This window comes from Lissotriton helveticus, chromosome 2_1 (genome assembly GCF_964261635.1).
Source record: "Lissotriton helveticus chromosome 2_1, aLisHel1.1, whole genome shotgun sequence".
In the NCBI taxonomy this organism is placed as follows: domain Eukaryota; kingdom Metazoa; phylum Chordata; class Amphibia; order Caudata; family Salamandridae; genus Lissotriton; species Lissotriton helveticus.
In genome coordinates, this window is record NC_136059.1 from 1,728,766,966 (window position 1) to 1,728,788,099 (window position 21,134).

A 21,134-nucleotide genomic window follows, 5' to 3' on the forward strand; every position below is an offset into this window, starting at 1 on the left:
ACTCACATGCTATACTTTTGAAATTTTAGACACTGTCTGTGGTAATTTACAACCAGCTCAAGTACAAGCGAAGTGTAGAGGCAATTCTCCCCAAGTGACTACATCACATGTACTCCATGCAGGGCGGCTCCTCCACTAGGGCGGAGGAGCGTCGCCCCACTCCTTTCTCGCAGTGCGAGAAGCAGAAACATACAATGGTAAAACTACCATTATATGTTTCTGCGTCTCGCAGGATAGGAGTGGTGTACCCACTCCTGAGTCCCCGGCTCTTCCCCCACCCACGCGGCTGATGGCGGCGGCAGGTACCTGGCGTTTCTGCTGCCTCCTGCTTCTTTGCTGACATCGATTTTCCCTGCGTTTCTTTTTTAATTTGGCTGCCGTTTCTCCACTTTTGGGGGTTATTATCGAGTGGAGCTGTTTTCCTTTCCTTCTGTGGTATGATGCCATGCGCTTATAGAGGGAAAAGAAAGGAACCGAGAAGAGAGAGAACGCTGAGCTGAAGCTGAGCAGAGCGTGGGGAGAGGCCAGCCCGTGCAGCGTTCCAGCGGATGTGACTTTGCCGGGATTTGAGCCTTGATTTTGCTGGCTTTCCATTTCTGTGCTGTATTGGCGAGTTTGTACAACGTCACAGCTTCTTCAACTGAGCTGATTGCCAGTACCTACAATAATTATTCTGACTTTCCTGGATCCCTTTTTCGCAAAACAGTGGGTGAGTCTATCAAAGGGGCAGACACTGTTGACACTGAGACGATTTTTTGAAGTTGGCTAAACGTTATTAAAGCTATTAAAGGGGGATATAGCGATAGCGCTATCTGCAAGAAAGTGGGGAAAATAATAATACAAAAAAAAAAAAAGGAGAACATTTCGAGGGAGACTGCACAGTGCCGCTCACGGTGTGTTGCTGCCCGGGGAAGACGACGTGGGATTTCATGCACTTTGTTAGCACTGGTGACTCTGTGTGGGGCGTCCTGAGGGGAAAGGATTTGAACTGCACCTGACGCCGAGGGACTGCGAGGACCAGCAGGCTCTCTGCTCCCCAGCTGCTGCCTCTTCCCTCGGCGTTCCCGCCGCCCCGCCTGGACACTATAATTACTTATCGCGGCCCCCGCTCCGCGGGTGCCGGTCACGGTGTGTTGCTGCCCGGGGAAGACGACGTGGGATTTCATGCGCTTTGCTAGCGCTGGTGACTCTGTGTGGGGCGTCCTGAGGGGAAAGGATTTGAACTGCACCTGACGCCGAGGGACTGCGAGGACCAGCAGGCTCTCTGCTCCCCAGCTGCTGCCTCTTCCCTCGGCGTTCCCGCCCCATCGCCTGCAGTGTTTAAATCTCGCTCCTAATCCCGCGACGCGGGACGCACGCGGGACATAGCCCGGTGCGAAGCCCAGGCAAAGGGCGGGCCCTCTACGGCCCTCAAAGGCCGGATAAGGACGGGACGGGCCACCCCCTTTGGTTGCCACACTGAAGGCCTATTACATAGAAGGTAAAGACCCCCTCTAATCGATCTGTCTCAATATTTGTGGACTTTTTCACATATCACCGCCCCATATCCCCTTACCACTATGACCTCCAAGGGGGATCTTTTAACCAGCGTGGCAGGTTCTGGGCAAACGTTCTCCCTGTTAGACGAGTTAAACCTCCTATGTAAAACCAAATATGCTACTTTGGAAACTCCCCCTCCGCCCAAAAGTGTTAGTACACCTCCGGACAAGGATACTCTTTTAGACTCCCTCATATCATTAAGCAAATCCTGTAGCCCGATTACACAAAGTATTGCACTCCTTCAGGTTCCATCTGCGAAAAGGAATTATAACGATGTCATTCAAGGTGGAAATAACCCCAAAACCCAAAAATTGAGTCTAAGCTCATCCACTGCTAATTCTCCAATGATCCCACCGATTGCTGACCTCCCAGAGGTCATAACACCCCCTCCCCACTCGCACATACTACCCCTTATCGAACAATTGGTCAGCTCCATGATAGCTCCGTTGTTAGAAAAAATTAATATGTTAGGGGATAGGCTCGCTGGAATAGAGAAAGCCATCAAGTCAAACTCGCTGGCTGACAAATGTAGCGACACATTCAATCGCCCTAAGTTACCTTCTACCCACCTTGGCCCTAAATCACTTGTGCAGGATAAAAGGTGTCAAGCGCAACCTGCTGGCCCTAGTGCTTCGGGGCAAAAAACAGTTAACTACCCCGCTAATGTTTCCCTTCCCCAGCCGACCGCATCTAGAGTAGGTCACAATAAAGTTAATTCTATCCATTTACCACCGGAAGCGGCCCCATACGTGTGCATCCTTGCGGGTGTTCCTGCTCTCTCACCTGGAAAAACTGAGAGTCAATATGACTTAGTTAATAAAACTAAATTCTGGCTGTCAAAAAATAGGCCACTGCCTCGTAATTTATACGGGGCAATAAGGAGCGTCAGAAGGGTGGGTTGGTTGGCCTCTCTTCCCAAAGATGTTGCGGGGGACCTGGTACTAGTGAGATTTAGAGACCGAAATATTGTCCCTTACTTGAAAACTTGGCCGCCCCAAGTAAGAGACGGCCCAATATCTATATGGGACTTACATGACTTTTACCCCATAATCCCGTGTTTTCCTCCCCTCCCGAAATCATACCCCATGTGGCAGGATCCACTAAACGCATCATGATTTTCTTGGGAAACATCTGGACATGTAATAATGACCAACCATGAACTCCTATGACTAACCATGAACTTCTCTGATACTGACTTAACCTTGGAGTGGAAAAGAATTTTTTACGATTGGGACCCTACCTCACTGTATCTTGGTCTCTTAAATAGTTTTTATTATTATTTGGATTGTAAATTGTACTTATTATGAACTTTTATGGTTTTGTATTACAAAAACCGAATAAAGTATATTTGATTTGATTTGATTTGAGTGAGCATGACTGGTTTGGTCGGCCCTCTGGGGCCGCCCAAACCAGTCATGCGCACTGTGCCCTTTCTCTATGCGGGCTGCATGCAGCCTACATGGAGAAAATGGCCTTCCCACAGGCGCCTGGCTGGGTGGCGGCCCTATCAATCACAACACTGCCATTGCAGCGTTGTGATTGGCTTAGGGGAGGGGAGTTAGGCCGCCTGCTTCCTGTTCCTGCCAGAGGCAGGAACGGAGAGCAAGAGCAGGAGCCGGAGACGGGAAAACACGGGACCCGCGGACAGCTAAGGTTTTTTTTTTTATATTAAATGTACCCCCACCTCCTCACAACCCCCCCGCCCGCGATTAATGCCGGCCCGACTGACTCGATGAAAAAATATTCTTAGTTTTAAATGGAGCCATGGCAGCGGTACTGGTGATGATATATGAAGTTCTTCTTTCAGTGCCTCTAAACCTCCTCCCCTCAACCCCCATGCCAAATCGTCTGTTACAGAGACGTCAGAAAATGAATGAACATAATGAAACATGGCCATCTCAAACCTACGATAAAGGAGCTTTAATGAGTTCCAGTGATATGATATGTCAAATGTCTATTACTGTGTGCCATGCAAAAGTAATTTTAGAGCAAATTGCAGGGTACCTGCAGAGTCTCCTTTCTAATGTGCAGTCAGCATAAGCACTGCAATCACTAGGTGACACTGAAGGTGAAACAACACACATAGGCAGCTCTTTTAGGGGTCTGGAATGTCTTTGAAACCTAAAGGCTTTAACAAACTATCTCTGTTTCAGAAGACAGCTGAAATGGGGGCTTTTTTTATTAGCTTTCCAATGGTGGCAATAAGTAGCCTGATAGCAATGTAGGAATGTCAAAGGGCCCTCGCATCCGACTAGATTCTAACTACCCACAAACACCTACTCCGCAGTACCCATGTGGACAATTCAGCATTCAGAAGTGGCTGTAAGGTACGGCATCACTTAAGTAAACTCACAAATGAGAATGTCGGTTCCACATCGTGTTACGTATGAAGGGTTCTGGTCATGCTCTAGAGTGGCGGCATGTCAACTGCAAAGATCAAAGGCCAGTAAGCCTTCTGCAGTACAGCGGTGAAAGTTGCGCGTCACAAAGGTGAGGCACCTCACTCTTAAAAATTAAACACCCGGTCCCGAAGCAAATTGCAACAGCATTAGCAAAGCCAATATATCTGGTATTGGTTGCACCCTTTTGGCTTGTCAATGCTTGCTTTGTGATGGTTTTTGAAAACATTTATTGTTGTGGAAGCTGCTGGGCCTTCATCCTTCTAAGTTATTTAAAAAAAAAAACAACAATGACTAAAAGCAAAAATATGTTTTGGGTCTCAAAAAGCTCACATTGCCATAGTCCTCACTGGCCCTAAGGAGTCTACTCAGTGGATGGATGTTCTCCTTGTGAAAGGACAGAATGCAGTCACTCACAGTTAAGCTACCAATGGCTGAAGAGGGCTTACCCATTGCTTCACGCTGTATGCTACAGTGGGCAGAAGGAAAATGTGAATGACACAATATTAGACCAATGGATGAAATGGGATGGACGAATGCCCCTTCAAATAAGTATATTACACATATGATTTTATTCAAATCAAATGGTCTTGGTTAACGCCAGAACTAAAAAATTCTACTTCTACACGGCTTCCCTTCATTCAAAAGTAAATAGCTAATATTACTTTGTTGTCTATGTATTTGTCCTCATAATATGCAGTAAAGAATAAATACAAGACCGTGGAAATCCTAAGGGGGACCGTGAGATCGCAGGGTGGAATGTAAACTTGTGTGTTGACCAGGGCAAGACTTTACTATAATTTGGAAATCAGACACTCAAATGTAAACTTTCATGTAGTACCTAATATGCTATTCTTTTACAGCTTTATTTATTAAACTTAAGGAACAAAGGTATGCGCAGTCATGTACTAAGCATAGTATTGCAAACGTTACATAAAAAGAATTAAAAAATATATATACAAATATTTTATTAACAAGACCATTGACGGATTACAATATCTACAAAACATTAAGGCAGCTAGAAACAAGCATTTACAATGCAATGGTTTTGCCTTTGTTAAAGTTAGAGCTATTGGCATTGCTCTTGACATTATTTTTATTTATGTTTTTTTTAACATAAATAAATGGCATTGTCATTTACAATGCCACTAGCTTTATCTCTCGCAAATGACACACACAAACACACACAGAGCCCCCCCCACACACACACCCACACAGACACACAGAGCCCCGCACACACACAGCCACACAAAGCCCCCCACACACACAGCCACACAAGGCTTCCTACACACACAGCCACACAAAGCTTTCCACACACACAGCCACACAAAGCTTCCCACACACACAGCCACACAAAGCCCTCCACACACACCCACACAGCACAAGCAGGCAACAGGGGCACACGGAGGCACAAGCAGGCAACAGGGGCACACGGAGGCACAAGCAGGCAACAGGGGCACACGGAGGCACAAGCAGGCAACAGGGGCACACGGAGGCACAAGCAGGCAACAGGGGCACACGGAGGCACAAGCAGGCAACAGGGGCACACAGAGGCACAAGCAGGCAACGGGGGCACACGGAGGCACAAGCAGGCAACAGGGGCACACGGAGGCACAAGCAGGCAACAGGGGCACACGGAGGCACAAGCAGGCAACAGGGGCACACGGAGGCACAAGCAGGCAACAGGGGCACACGGAGGCACAAGCAGGCAACAGGGGCACACAGAGGCACAAGCAGGCAACAGGGGCACACAGAGGCACAAGCAGGCAACAGGGGCACACGGAGGCACAAGCAGGCAACAGGGGCACACGGAGGTACAAGCAGGCAACAGGGGCACACGCAGGCAACAGGGGCACACGATTACTGGTGGCTGACATTATTTCATGAAGTCGACCCATCACTTGTTTTGCTTTCCTTAAACAGAACAGGGTAGGAATCGAGTTCCTGCAGGAAACACATTAAAATGCACATGGAGTATTCCAAGCTAGCAGAGAAATGGGGTGGACAGTGATATTATTATGTGTCTTCTACCGTCAACAGAGGGGTGGCTGTCTATTTGTTCTAGAAGTGATAAACATGGACCAGGAAGATTACTTCTGATAGAGGTTTCATAAGCAAGAGTCCTATGAAACGGACAAGCAATGGTAACTGTGTAATGACGGGTAAAATGGATATCCTCAATGAACAGGGACAGAGCACATATTTTCGAATGTAGTTGGCTGACTTGATGGATAGCGTAGATATGATGGATGACTGGAGAGAACTGCATTGCACTGAAAGGGCTTATTCCTTTACCCTCTCCACCTACCCCCTACCCCTCCCCATGGCTCTGACAGTAAGCATGATCATTTCTTTTTTAGTCATGTGCTGTGTGAGGGGAGAATATTCTCAGATCATTTTCTGATCTGCAGGTTCACTGTGCTAAGGGCTTTGATTATTTCACCCATAGCAAATAATAATTGAATTACTTACACCAATCACATGAAGTCTGTGGCTAGAAACGTGTGGTAGACCAATTGCGTTACAGTACACTTTCCACCAGGAAAATTTTTCCTTCTCCACCGCGCCGTTTGCAACCATCCACAACCCTTTCCTGTCTGGACAGGTGCCATATGTCTCTCGGTGGTGGCAGGAATTTCCCTGCAGTGCTGGACTCCCTATTCTGTCAGACACAATAGTGCTTCCCCATTACATGCTGGTAACAACAGCGTCTGTCCGGCAACAAGCCACATTCCACCCGCTCAGATGCCAGACCCCCACCTGTCAGAAGATAGCTTGGCCCGCTCGCCCCACCGTTGCCACCTATAGATACCCGTGCTGACGCGCTCCTGACAGGTATTCGAGGCACCCTCCTCCCTGTCAGGTACAGCTGTGTTCATCTGTTGTCTATCCTCCTACACCAGCCCCTTCGCGGATTCCTCCAGCCTCCTACCTCAGTGCTCCTTGTCAGTCTCTCCGGCTCTGAATGACCGGATTTCAACCTGCTCGGCTCTCCGGGTCGGGCCTTCCCTTTTTTCGGCCCTGCAAAGTCCTGGGGAAACACGGACAACTTCCTCCTCCTCCTGCCCCCCTCCCCGAAAAAAACAACAAACACAGCAACTTCCGGTCCGGCGCGAGAGAACTGCATTGCACTGAAAGGGCTTATTCCTTTACCCTCTCCACCTACCCCCTACCCCTCCCCATGGCTCAATAAAAGTAAAGACACGAGAAAAAAAGCTAAACCTAGCATCTTCTTTCAGCCAGTGGGGCTCTCCTGCAACTCCGGCAGCCGAGGCAGCGGTAGGGGGGCGGGAACGGGGCCGAGGCAGCGGTAGGGGGGCGGGAACGGCCACACACTGACGGGAGAGCGGGAGGGGGGCGGGAACGGCCACGGGAGAGCAGGAACGGCCACACACTGACGGGAGAGCGGGAGGGGGGCGGGAACGGCCACGGGAGAGCGGGAACGGCCACACACTGACGGGAGAGCGGGAGGGGGGCGGGAACGGCCACGGGAGAGCGGGAACGGCCACACACTGACGGGAAAGCGGGAGGGGGGCGGGAACGGCCACGGGAGAGCGGGAACGGCCACACACTGACGGGAGAGCGGGAGGGGGGCGGGAACGGCCACGGGAGAGCGGGAACGGCCACACACTGACGGGAGAGCGGGAGGGGGGCGGGAACGGCCACGGGAGAGCGGGAACGGCCACGGGAGAGCGGGAGGGGGGCGGGAACGGCCAAACACTGACGGGAGAGCGGGAGGGGGGCGGGAACGGCCAAACACTGACGGGAGAGCGGGAGGGGGGCGGGAACGGCCACACACTGACGGGAGAGCGGGAGGGGGGCGGGAACGGCCACACACTGACGGGGGGCGGGAAACGAACCAACAGCGGGAGGGGGGACAGGAAAGGGAAGACTCACCTGGACTTCCTCGGCCGGCCTAAACAAACCTCGAGGAGCCCGAAAAAACGCCCCGCCCACCGAGTGAACACGTCTACATGACGTGAGCAGAAAGGGAAAAATTCTCGGGAACGCCCCCGAATCTGGTCCGGCCTTTGACGGACAGATCCGGCTCCCAATGGCTAGCCTCCATTTATGGAGCTAGCCAATGGGAGGAGGGGGCGGATACCCGACCCCACATAGAGAGATATCGAGATATCATTAGATTTTGCTAGCGCATGCGTACTTCGTACGCATTGCGTAGGCAAAACCTAACAAGCATTTACAATGCAATGGTTTTGCCCTTACTAAGCCTGCTAGCTGTTTGGCTGATTAACAGGTCACCAAGGGCACTCATTAGTTATTCCATTTTCTTGCTCACTCTACGTGGGCTCAATGCATTTCTGCGGGGACTCGAGTTATGTGCGATGCTGGACATCAATAGCAAAGACCGCAGTAGAGCGCCTACTGGCATTTGAGATTATGTAGCGCTATACAAGGTCTTTCATGTGTTCATAAAAGTGAGCAGGGTCGACAGCCCTAGATGCCAGGTTATGACGCGACAGAAGGTAAAATACACTCATTTCACACTAACAGACTGCTCCGATCATTCATTAACAAGAATTACACCAGGGGCAGACCTTCGGGTCCGTGACGTGCACTCTTGAGCCCAACAGAACAGTACCTTTGATACGGGGTTTATTTATAAAGTTTTATATAGCGCAAACTTGATCCCGGAGGATATCGGAGCGCTTTACAATTTGAGGCAAAGGTAACAAATCAGAACAGAGTGTTTGGATTGTTTCCCCAGTCTTTCACTATCCTAGAAAAAGGGTCCATTTGGATATAAATCAAGTATGATTATTATAGAGAACCCCAACCATGGTATTATGTTTACAATTCTGAGTTTGTGCTTCTCCAGACCAAGCACTCTTAAACTATACTGTCTACCAGTTTGGATGACACCTGGCAACCACACCTTGCAGTCCTCTGTCCTACGCAACATCTCCTATACACCGATCCACACACCCACGATCGACTGTCTCTGCGCAGTGTGCGTGATGTGAAGTGCTCCTACACCCCACACTGGCATGAGTGGCACTATGAAAAAAATTAAATGCATCTGTGTGGTGCACGGTGGCATTCCCTCCCCATGCCTCGCCCCCTTTCCGCTTCCCTCTAAATCAGCTTGAAAAAAAGCGTAGCCACACTATTTGTCTGGGTCTAAAATGAAGCAATCAACAAAAGCTGCACTGCTTGCACGACCCAACAACCCACCCACCCGCAAAGCTTAAATACAAAAAAAACACTGAATGGATTCTCTGCAAGTAGTTCAAATTACTTGGTTTGAAACACAGGCAAACTTGGCACAGTTATCTTCGAAAACTAGGAGAAAGAAGAAAGAAACATGGCCCGTCTTCATTTGAAGTGAAGTAAAGCTGGCTAGCATCTTGGCAGCGTGCTTTCCGCTCTGTAGCCATGGGCATCGAACGGGTGCTGGGCCCTACTGCAAGCTGGCATGGGGTAAAATGCCATCAGGCCCCCTTTGCAGGTGCGGGCCGGCTGGGCATTGTTCTGGGATGCAGTCACCGTGCAGTAAAGGGGCGCACACAACAGTGTAGCGAGGCCTGCCCCATTCATTCCCGTCACTGCGGCCCTCGAGGAGAGAGCCGGAAGGAAGCCGCGGACCCGGCTGTGCACATGGCGATAGTGCGGGGTGGAAACGTGGAACCGTGGCAACCACGAAACTTAGGAAGTCTTCAGGGTGGAGTCGTGGTGTCATGGTTCAGAAACAGCTGACCTGCCTCGTCCTGCTCAGTAGCGATCAAAACTTGTGGAAACTGATGTCATGCATAATGGTAGCTCAGTGGGTGCAGGACCCGCTCCTGAGATATGCGCGGGTTCCTACCACTTACTGATACTGCCTCGCGCCTTCTGTCGAGCTTTACGTGTATTTCGTGGCACACGGGTTCGAGTGCTGCAATACGTCCAATTATACAAGCACAAAGAGACAGCCCAGTTTGCGGTATGCGCTATAAAAACAGCTCAAACCCAAATCAACAAAATACACCTCTTCAGAGTATTGAGTGATCCTGTCCCACACAAGAATTGGGCACCATTCATTATTTTAAACATTCGCATGCACCATTAGCTAAGGTAGCTCAGTGCACGAGCGCCTGCTGCAGAGACCCGCTTTTGGCCTGGAAGGCCCCAGCTCCTGCTTCCTTTTATCTGCAGACAACACAGCAAGAACCATTGTGAGGTAATATTAGCACCTTCCGCTAGCGCCTAGAAACGATAGTTAGTTTGTACTATATGTGTGTGCTTGGTGTGAACACAATATCATCCTTATGTAATTAATACTGTAAACCATTGCAGAACGCATCCGCACCACCCACAGTAGTTCTAATACAAAAAAACACAAACATGTCTATGCATATTCCTTGTTAGAATGGCTCCATACTCTGGCGTCTGCACGAGACAGCGAGGCTGACTTCGCCCCGGGGGCACCGGCGATGGTGAACTGAGATTTTGTTTGGCTCTCCTGCAGGTGCGGATTCGCTCTTTTCTGATATTGCCGTGGACAATGCGGGGAACAGCTGTGGACCGGGTCGAGTCTCGGCAGGGCGCCTGAGGTGGGTCCGGCTCGTGGCGGCGTGCGGCGCTGGAGCGGGGCCTAGGGGGGGAGGGGGAGGGAGGGGGGGGGCTCTGCGAGCTGTCAGGGGCGATGCGGGAAGTGCACTTTAGAGCGGCCCGTACTCCTTTGAACAGGGTAGCTCCTCTGTGTGGCGCAGCCTCGGGGATTCCCTCTGGTGCGGGGTGGGTAAATACACTTTGCCGGCGTTGTGACACGGGCCGGATACCGGGGAGCAGGCAAGAAGGGGAGGCGGCGCTCAAGGGCACGCACCTTTTAATCTGCTCACTCGGGTCCCGGGAGCTCGTGGGGGGCTGCAAGGCGGGCGGTGCACTTCTCCTCGGAGATGGGTGGAGGCAGGGTGCGGGGCGGCCCCTGAGGACACGGTGTGGCGGCGGCTGCGATCAGCGGCGGCACACGGGTCAGGGCGGCCACGGCACGGCTCCAAGCACAAGGAGGCTGAGTTGGAAAGCCGGGACTTGGGGGAGGGGGAGGGGGGGGACTCGCGCGGGGGTTAAAAAGTAATTTTTTTTTAAAATAAGAAAACTTACCTGACTGCCCGTGTCCGCGTCAGAGCAGAGGAAGCAGCTCTAGTGATGACGCGGCGGAGGCTCGGCCGGCTGGGCCAATCCCAGCGCGGCCCTGGCTGGAGGCGGACGGCTGCTTCTTTCGGCTGGCCGGCCTGAGGAGAGGGAGGGAAACGGGCTGCCACGGAGCGGGAGGGAGGGGCTATCGAGCGACTTTTGTGCAATCGTCCCGAGCAGGAAGGCTGATGCAGGTGCCGGCAATGCCGGACCAGATTCGGGGGCGTTCCCGGCTTTTGGCTGACGTCGCGTGACGTAGCCAAAAGGGAAAAATTCTCGGGAACGCCCCCGAATCTGGTCTGGGATTGACAGACAGAGCCCTCTACCAATGGCTAGCCTCCATTTATGGAGCTAGCCAATGGGAGGAGGGGGCAGATACCCGACCCCACATAGAGGATATCATTGGGTTTCGCCTGCCGAAAGGCTGCGCTCTGCGCAGCCTTTCAGCGCAGGTGAAATCCTATGTCGACACTAAGCACTTCGGGAACGTCCCCCGGCTCTCATTGGCTAGCTCCATAAATGGAGGCTAGCCATTGAGTGCCGGATCTGTCCGTCAAGGCCGGACCAGATTCGGGGGCGTTCCCGAGATTTTTTCCCAGGGCGGAGTTACGTTTTTTCCCGTTCCCTCCCCTTTCACTGAAAGTGAATTCAGATGCGCTGTCCTCTCCCACCCCCTCCCGCCGTCCGTGTCTTCTCCCGCCCCCTCCCGCCGTCCGTGTCTTCTCCCGCCCCCTCCCACCCCCTCCCGCCGTCCGTGTCCTCTCCCGCCCCCTCCCGCCGTCCGTGTCTTCTCCCGCCCCCTCCCGCCCCCTCCCGCCGTCCGTGTCTTCTCCCGCCCCCTCCCGCCGTCCGTGTCTTCTCCCGCCCCCTCCCGCCGTCCGTGTCCTCTCCCGCCCCCTCCCGCCGTCCGGGCCATTATACAGTTGTTTACATTCAGCCCGGCAGTTAGCCCGTTTCATGGCCTTGAGGGCCCCCATAGACCTTGGTGCACGATGAGTCTGCTGCCTGGAATGAAAAGATGTGGTTTAAACTTTCAGAGGGTAATCATGCACGTAATGAAGGGAATGGAGATCACTGAACAAAGGTACAGAGGGAAATTATATAACGTGAAGTGATCACCGCTCTCTGCCAACTTAAAGGGTTCACCTTTCTGAGACACAGTTGGTCCTGGTGGGTTAACTAGTACAATCACCAATGGGAGGTGCAGATTGAAGGTAATTATTAAATATTCTTGCGAATGGCAAGGGTTTTGGAAAAAGTGATATTCAATGAGTGACTTTTAGGAAGTGTGGAGCCCTGAATACTCTGAATAAAGCCAATAACGGACACAACAATAGTTTAGTTCATATGAAATCCAGAAGGCAATAACAGGGGATTGTTTACATCAATGTTCTTTGGAACTTTAGTTGAAATGCATGGGGCCCGATTTATGTTTTGTACAGTTCAAACTGTTGCAGGTGGTTGATAGCCCAGAGACACTTGTTGCGTCTTGCGCACGGTGAAATCAGTGCCCGCCATGTTGTGAGAGGACAGAGCAGGGTTGATGGAGGGGAGTGACGGCTGCTCCTCTGATTCACAGCCGGAGCCTCCCCCTCTGCAGAGCTCGTGACGGCGTCGGCACTGCACCCAGCACGGTGAGGAGTCCGAGCCTTGCCCGGGAGAGACAGAGCAGGAGGCGAGCTGCAGAGGGCACGGGGCGCCCCGAAGGATTTCTGCAGCCATGCCAGCCGTAATTGTCACCACCAGGTCAGTCTGCCCCAGCACTCAGTGCTTGTGAAACTAAGCACGCAGCATTGTTGTTATTTTCTCTGGGAACTTTGTCACACTGACGACGCTGAACGGAGTGTTTACTTTAAACTTTCAGAGGGTAATCATGCACGTAATGAAGGGAATGGAGATCGACACTGAACAAAGGTACAGAGGGAAATTATATAACGTGAAGTGATCACCGCTCTCTGCCAACTTAAAGGGTTCACCTTTCTGAGACACAGTTGGTCCTGGTGGGTTAACTAGTACAATCACCAATGGGAGGTGCAGATTGAAGGTAATTATTAAATATTCTTGCGAATGGCAAGGGTTTTGGAAAAAGTGATATTCAATGAGTGACTTTTAGAAAGTGTGGAGCCCTGAATACTCTGAATAAAGCCAATAACGGACACAACAATAGTTTAGTTCATATGAAATCCAGAAGGCAATAACAGGGGATTGTTTACATCAATGTTCTTTGGAACTTTAGTTGAAATGCATGGGGCCCGATTTATGTTTTGTACAGTTCAAACTGTTGCAGGTGATTGATAGCCCAGAGACACTTGTTGCGTCTTGTGCACGGTGAAATCAGTGCCCGCCATGTTGTGAGAGGACAGAGCAGGGTTGATGGAGGGGAGTGACGGCTGCTCCTCTGATTCACAGCCGGAGCCTCCCCCTCTGCAGAGCTCGTGACGGCGTCGGCACTGCACCCAGCACGGTGAGGAGTCCGAGCCTTGCCCGGGAGAGACAGAGCAGGAGGCGAGCTGCAGAGGGCACGGGGCGCCCCGAAAGATTTCTGCAGCCATGCCAGCCGTAATTGTCACCACCAGGTCAGTCTGCCCCAGCACTCAGTGCTTGTGAAACTAAGCACGCAGCATTGTTGTTATTTTCTCTGGGAACTTTGTCACACTGACGACGCTGAACGGAGTGTTTACTTGCTGAAAGCAGGCTGGGCTCCCCAGCCACCGGTGGTTCTATACACAGCAGCAGCTTGCTTTTTATATGTGCAGCTAGCAGTCCCTTCTCTTTGCCCATTGCTTACTTTACTTTCTTATCCAGAAAGCCAATCTTTTTGCTTGCAAACGGTTCTGGTCCGTTGGCGGTTCTCTTTTGCCACTGATGACATCGTAGTTGCTTATGCATTGTCTCTGGTTTTGTTTTGGTGGTGTAGTTGTTTCTGGCACTATTACAGATATACTCAGACACGGCAGGGTTCCGTCAGACACTGTTATGGTACAAGTTATTATAGGCACTGTCGTATTGAATTTCTGAGAAATCTGAATTATTCTTTGGGTACTTTTGGTCCTTTTCAGGTACTGGGGTGGTTTTGGCCTGACACTCTTATGATTTTCTGGCACAGCACGTTTTGCTATGGCACAGTGCTGGTCCTGTTGTGTCACTTGGGTTCTGTTTTGCAGTTTCTGTGTGTCGACTGGCCCTGTTGCTTCATTCTCCTGTCGGAGGGGGTTGTATTCTGCTGCTGTTAGTATGTTGCAGTCCAGGCCCTTCGAACAAACGTTGTCCTTTTCTGGTTCCCACCTAGCCCCTTACGAGCTCTCTTCCTGGTACGGCTTTCCTCCTGTCGTCTCGTACTGCCTGAGGGTGACCTCCTGTCGTCTCGTACTGCCTGAGGGTGACACATGAGAAGCGAGCAGCAAACTGCACACGGGACACTTGTTTATTTCTTGAAGTGACTTCCACTTACAGATCTTGAGCAGCATAGCCATGTATCAGGTGACAGATCTCACTAGCTCCTACCTTAAGAGATCAGATCTATCCCTCAGTTTACACTGACCTCGCAGATCCTCTTCATACATAGAGATCTTTTAAACTATGTAGATTTGGCAGAATTAGGTGTGCATTGCTTTTTACAGGTACATCGAAAACTCTGCATTTATATACCTTGAATGCCCAGCATCTAGAGTAGACCATAAAGTCCCCATTCTGCTGACATGTACGCTGTAATTAATATTTATCTTATTTTAGGAACCGTATCTGTATATGATTGTTGATGTAAGTTTTGGCGGATGTTGGAACGAGCTCTAATGCAGACACAAGGTATACATGTTAAATTTGGAGCAAATTGATTCTTTATCAAAATACTGAAATGTTAATCTCATATTTAGAATGAGCTGAAAATGTAAAAAAAAGATGGTTTGCAGTACGAGCTGCATGTTCCAATGTTCATAGCTTTCAATACGAGGGTGTGTTGGAGACGAGGTTAAATGTCCTCACCTGTGTCATGTTCCCAGTTTGTGGGAAATTGTGGAATCTCAGATCGAAACAGGCATTGACAACACCAGTAAGTCTCAACTTAATTTGCCAATCTATGTAAACACACACATTCACAAATGTATTTCCATGTGCTGCATGCACAAATGCTGTTTATTACATTAAATCCTGTCGTGTTGGCCTTGCCAGTGCTGGGAAAAAGGATTGTTCTCTGTATGGAATACATATAGGAAATAAATAATTGAATGTGACAAGCAGCGCGATGATTGAGTGTACAATTCAAATGCCCTTGTCCCTCATGCATTTCCTGGAAGGTAGAAAGCAAATAGGCACTAGCTTGAGGTCAGAGAGTATTACTCCACTGGATGACGCCAAATCCCACTTTAAAGAATTTGTAACAGTACATCTTGCTGACAGATGCGTTGTCAATTGATACCAGAAAAGATTGCTTTCTGTAAATAGTGCATGTGTGGGATAGAGAATTTCATGTGTGATAATTCAGTGTACTTTCGGATGGATGTAAAGCCCATTCTGCTTATAAATAAGTTATTGGTAACAGTAGGTCTTGGGGACAGCTATGCTGTCAGGCAAGACCTCAAACACGAGCATTAGCAAAGCCAATATATTTCACTCTTGAGACCTAGTGGCTTTACTACTGCTTTTTAGCCATTCTGTTCTAAGGGAGTAACACTGATGGCACTAATTGGGTGGGGGGGGAGCAGTACAAGGGGTATTGAGGAGAAGCCGTTGGTGACAGTAGGAAGGTGCAGCTGGGGGAAGGAAGGAGCACAGTCTGGGTATGAGGAGGAGAAGCAACGAGTGACCGAAGGAAAGGAGGTGGGATGAAGCAACATGGATGGCAGGCATGGGACATCCAAAGCACAGTGGTATGCAGTAGTGTACGAGGTTGTTATTCCTCCACTATAGTTGTACGCCGTCTTCTTCCCAGTTCAGTGGTATTTGTCCCTCGCAGTTACAATTGCAGCCTCTCTCGTGTAGTCAGGACATAATGTTTCTACTTCTGTGGTTTCATTTAGCTATTTAAGGTACTCTGGGAGTTGTTTTCGTTTGAGTGGCAGGCCGGATACCAATTGTTCAGAATAGCCAAGCACTGGAAACATGGCTGTGCTTGCTTCCCTGCCCCCTGGCTGTGCTTGCTTCCCTGCCCCCTGGCTGTGCTTGCTTCGCTGCCCCCTGGCTGTGCTTGCTTCGCTGCCCCCTGGCTGTGCTTGCTTCCCTGCCACCTGGCTGTGCGTGCTTCCCTGCCCCCTCGCTGTGCTTGCTTCCCTGCCCCCTCGCTGTGCTTGCTTCCCTGCCCCCTCGCTGTGCTTGCTTCCCTGCCCCCTCGCTGTGCTTGCTTCCCTGCCCCCTCGCTGTGCTTGCTTCCCTGCCCCCTCGCTGTGCTTGCTTCCCTGCCCCCTCGCTGTGCTTGCTTCCCTGCCCCCTCGCTGTGCTTGCTTCCCTGCCCTTTCGCTGTGCTTGCTCTCCTGAGTGGGTGTGTGTGGCTCTGGGTGTGTGTGTGTGGCTCTGGGTGTGTGTGTGGCTCTGGGTGTGTGTGGCTCTGGGTGTGTGTGTGTGGCTCTGGGTGTGTGGCTCTGGGTGTGTGTGTGTGTGTGGCTCTGGGTGGGTGTGTGTGTGTGGCTCTGGGTGTGTGTTGCTGGCTCTGGGGGTGTGTGTGTGGCTCTGGGTGTGTGTGTGTGTGGCTCTGGGTGTGTGTGTGTGGTAGTAATTGCTGTCTGCTGAGCTCGTCCGTAGGGTACAATAGGTCTCACTTTTGCGAGAGATTAAGCTATTGGCAATGTAAATGACAATCCATTTATTTATCTGTTTTCAAAACCAACACATAAATACAAATTTTGTCATTTACAATGCCAATAGCTCTAACTTTTCCAAAGGCGAAACCGTTGCATTGTAAATGCTTGTTAGATTTTGCTAGCGCATGCGTACTTCGTACGCATTGCGTAGGCAAAACCTAAAAAGGATGCAACTGCATGCAAACTAACAAATTAAATACATTTGCCTGCAACTTTTCCATTTCAGTGTTACCCTAAAAATGTGCTATGGAAATAGTTTCAACCAACCTACCTTTATGTGTCTGGGTACAGCTGCCATGTAAGCCCCGTACGCTGAGAGGTGCGTAAAGATGACGATATACAGAATACATAAAGTGCCAAAATTCGCATCAATCTTTTTAAATGCAAGGAGTAATGGTTTCCAATGATTCACATCTCATCACATTTTTAAAACAAATATGAATTAAAGCAGCACGCGGCACCTTTATCACTGTACAAAATGTGTGTTTTATTTGTTTACATCAAATAATAATGTATTTTGGTTTTGAGGGGATAATTATCCAAATAATTAAATTGTTATAATTTCATGGCACGTGAGTAAACCTTTGTCACTATACAAGGCAGATTCTATGCCCACTCTCCCATTTGAAGTCAAAGCCCTTGCCTCTGGATCAAAAGACCTTTGCCAGGGAAAATAAAGTGTGAAGCGTATCTTAGCACACTGATGAAAAAGCTTCTTTTCGTGCAGCAGTTGGCTCCATTGATACTGTGGTGCATTAGCTCATTCAAGCTTGCAGCAGCCATCCTCCGGAACCTACCCAAGTCCACTTTGAGCTTTAAATTCACTTTAAATCAGATTTAAGGTATTAAATGTTCATAACCTAAACTTTTGGACAACATACTTTCCCACCAGTGGCGGTCTCATGAGCACAGCGCAGAGGTGCAAGAGAGCAGTGCGTCTGTTGTGAATTATATTGTGCTTCCCTTTTACGCGCATGGGATGTATAGGTCAATGCGTAAGCTGCAGATAGCTACTGTTGCTGCTCTGATTTTGTGCTGCAAAGTCTTAAACTCATACATCCGGAGATAAGGTATGGATTGTAGACCGCATTCTTCCAGTCACACTCGGGAGCATAGCTTTGTTCTGAACTTGTACAGACGTGACTGGTTGCACGCCGTACCAGCGTTGAAATTCATTTCAGTGGAATCCCTTTGGTAGGAATTCTCCAGTGGAAAGTTCCATGCTTCTACCAAGAACAGCCCTGTGCCATTCGTATGTGCGTCCTCAGGATTCTGAACTCACCTACCTGTTGTTATAGACTATAAAAGTTCGCTTTTTTTCTTACTCAGCCTGCTCTTGAAGTATTCCTTCTCAATTACTTACTTCACTGGAATATGCCCAAAGCCACCGTACGTGTCCACTCGTTAGTGAGGACAACATTCGTACACTCAATTACACAATACATTTCTTCTGTCACTGTTCGTCCTGTTTTAGTTCCTTCAGCATGCCCTTTCTGCCTTTGAATACCAATTGAGGGATAAACCCCCAGTACATTTGCTACTGCTTGCCCTCAAACAGCATTCATCTATTTTCTACATACATGGAGAAAAGCTCCACGTAGACAGATTTCAGAATAAGGCCAGTGATGTTTTTCATAGAAAAAAGAAACTAAAATGCTCTAGAAATTATAATACTCAGGAAATAACACTGTAGGCAATACTTGAAATGCAACTAAGTGCATGCAGAAAGTTGGTAGTTGGAGGTGCTTTGGCCAGAGAAGACATGTTAAATTTCCTGTCTCCAGAAAATGGCACTTTAATGGTTAGGTTAAAAAAAAAATTGAAAGTAGTTGCTACGCTGACACTACAAGCTTTACCATTAGAATAAAATCTTTGATCCATGAATAGACCTGATTGTGTCCTGAAAACTAATGTAAAAGTCCACTACCCTTTAGTAGAAGACGATAGATTGGCAAAAGGAAAATATTTGATGGCCCACTATTGAACCTAAACATAATTCTTACAAAAACACACAGAGGGAGGCCACCCACGTGAAATCACACAAACACAATAAATACCAGAAGTTGCTTAGTCAAAAGTTAAAAACTAGTCTTGTAAATAATTGTACACTAAAACAAAGAAAAAGCTCCAAAATCAAGTTCTACAAACTAAATGTTTTTCCTTAATATTAAAACGTAATCCAGTGTTTCTGAACATTTAATAGTAACTCCAGGGTACTCAGAATGTGATCCTATTAAACATGCTTGTGTTTTTTTATCCAGATTTCTGCAGTTTTCAATTGTCTTCTTCTTTTTTCCTGCAGTCTCCAAGTCCAGGAGTAAATCCAGTTATTTGCTCCCAGTAAGTCTTTGCTCCCAGCAAGTCAATTCTGCTCTTTGCTCCCAGCAAGTCATCTCTCGAATGCTGCTGTTCAGTTCAGACTGAACCCAGCATCAGCTGAGCTGGAAACAGATGCCAGGACCCTCACAAACTTGCCTCAGGATTGGCACCACTATTTGAAAGCCATCTATCCTTTTCCTTGTGGACAGGCATAACTTTACATTCTGCTTCTCAATATGTGCCTTCACTTAACCCACTGTTTTCATGATGAAAGTTAGAGGGGCAAATTCAGTCTATTTAAAAATAATTCACAAATGCTGCATATGTATTTTTCTATGGTTGCAAGGTTCCAGAAAATAAGTCTATCGCACAATGGTATCTCACATACCTCCAAGTCAGAAGGTTGGGGACATTGTAAGTGATTTGCTAGGGGGGGGGAACGATATAAAAATCTAAAAGATAACACATTAAATATACCATTCAAAGTAAACAATGCAAATATCTAAGGGGCAGTTTCAATTCTATAGACTTTGTGGCAGCTGAAATGAGGCACACTCAGCCCAGACTGCTTTCTAAAAATGATATGGGATCACATTCCAGGTGTAGATGACAAGTGCCAAATGTTGGATAACCCTGGCTGTTACAATATAATAATAGACGGCAAGACCCAATTACATCTCAAAACTTCAAACAGCTCAAGAAAGGGTGTGAACAAAGTCTCTCAAGAAACCATGGCAAATCATCACTAACCTTCTTTCTTTCTTCTAGGGAAAAAAGAAGCAAAAGGTGAGAGACAATCAGGTTTCTCAGATCTTGGTTAAGACTTGGAAACAGCAAAACCCAGAAATAAAAGTCTATTTACATTAATGAAAAATGACCCTCGACAACACTGTGAAGGAAGCACCATTCTGCTGTGTCATGTCTACGCCGGTAGTTTAAGAGCAATGACATGATAACGTTTGCACTAACCTAAAGATGCAAGTAAGGTGCATCTAACAAAGCTTTGCATGACAATAATTAAGTTTCTCTATTTAGTTTGTGCATGTCATTTGCATGATCACTAGACCAACGGTAATCAAACAAGGAATTTCATTCTGAAGATTTGGCTGAACATGGTGTTGAGAATAAGACAATATGTAAGCTTTCCAAGTAAAAGGTAAATAGTAAGAACGGAGCTCCTTACCTACATGTGTTTTGTAATCATGGTGTATGGACCACAAATCATTGCAAGTAGTTTTAGGAAACCCCTCACCCACCTACCAAGTAGGTGGCATGCTTCATCATCGGGACCCAGTTGGATTACCTAGCGCAATCCAGCTGTGCTTCAATGCCTGTGTTACGGCGGAGCAGATTGTTTGTGCTAAGTGAAGTGTAGTTAGGTGTTAAAAATGTCTCTAAGGATAACCCTTATCACCACTGTGACCCTTTGTTTTGGTCACACACTTTTTCTGGTCCTGAAGAAAACCTTATAATCCAACCAAAAGGCTGAAACTAGTAGATCTAACGCTTTTACAGGGATACTGGAGTACATTTAAAAACCTCAAGTGCATCCCATGACTGTTTTTACCCATGTCCTAGGGCCCTTTCATTAAAACTTTTACAAGAGTTATCCCTAGAGACATTTTTACCACATAACTGCACTTCACTTAGCACTTCACTTTCTTCACACAAACAACCTGCTCCGCTGTAACACAGGCGTTGAAGCACAGCTGGATTGCGCTAGGTAATCCAGCTGGGCCCTGATGATGAAGCATGCCGCCTACTAGGTAGGTGAGTGAGGGGTTTCCTAAAACTACTTGCAGTTGTTTGCGCTTTTCACCTCCTTTTCTAAAGGTTCCTGTCAGGATCATTGACGTAAAAACCAGTAGAAAGACTTGTCCATTTTGTTTATAAATACAGTACTTAGGGAAGAGGGCAAGTTAACTTTTCCTAACTCTCCATTTGTTTAAAT